Source organism: Mandrillus leucophaeus, unplaced genomic scaffold, assembly GCF_000951045.1.
Source record: "Mandrillus leucophaeus isolate KB7577 unplaced genomic scaffold, Mleu.le_1.0 Scaffold219, whole genome shotgun sequence".
NCBI classification, from domain to species: domain Eukaryota; kingdom Metazoa; phylum Chordata; class Mammalia; order Primates; family Cercopithecidae; genus Mandrillus; species Mandrillus leucophaeus.
The window spans coordinates 704,489-705,178 of record NW_012102243.1 but is presented as its reverse complement, the minus strand read 5'-3'; the positions used below and the strand labels follow the sequence as shown (position 1 = coordinate 705,178).

General features: G+C 71.0%; 1 protein-coding gene across 1 annotated transcript in view; it reads left to right on the top strand.

Annotated features, from left to right (window-relative positions):
- Positions 1 to 690, top strand: part of INPP5A (inositol polyphosphate-5-phosphatase, 40kDa) — a 147,862-nt gene that overhangs the window by 139,712 nt on the left and 7,460 nt on the right. The gene's annotated exons all lie outside the window — the stretch shown is intronic.

The following is a 690-nucleotide window of genomic DNA, read 5'->3' as shown; positions in this document are numbered from 1 at the left end:
GTGGGGTCGCGGGTGGGGCTGGCGTGTCACTGGCTGCGGAGCGTGCGGCTCTCTCCAGGGCCCAGAGGCGCGGGATGGGGTCCAGGGTGAGTTGGGGGCGCAGAGGAGCTGGGTAAGGGGGGGTCCCTCTCCCACGTTTTTCTAAGCCGTGGGCGTCTTGGCGCGCTCTGCAGGTGCCGCGTCCTACCCGGCTCCCCGGTCTGCGCCCCACGCGCTCTCCGGCCCTCCTCCCCCAGGGACTGCGGGCGGGTCCGGTGGCTTCAACTGCGCTTCCCGGCGCGCACTCCGGGCCCCGCCTCCTCTCCAGCTCCCGCCCGCACCTTTTCTCCTGCGCCCCCCGGCGCCGCCCTCTCGGAAACCACCGAGACAACGCCCTCTCCTCCCGGGAAGGTCCGAGCGCCTCCGACCGAGATGCCTTTGCCTGGGCTCCGCCGCCCGGCGGCCCCACTGCCTGGAGAGGTTCGCGATGCCACCTCCTGGCCTGGGAGCAAACGTCCCGAGAGGAAGGCTGCGGGCATCGGCGCCAACGCTCCTCGCTGGAAAACCGAGGGCGTGGGGTTTGGCAGAGGCCGTTCAACGTTTGTTTTATTCGTTCAGCCTGTATTTGTGGGGCTCCTACCGCGCCCGGGCTGTCCGGAGGGAGCAACGTAAACGCGGGGGGCCCCGGGCGCGGGCGGATCAGAGCCGCAA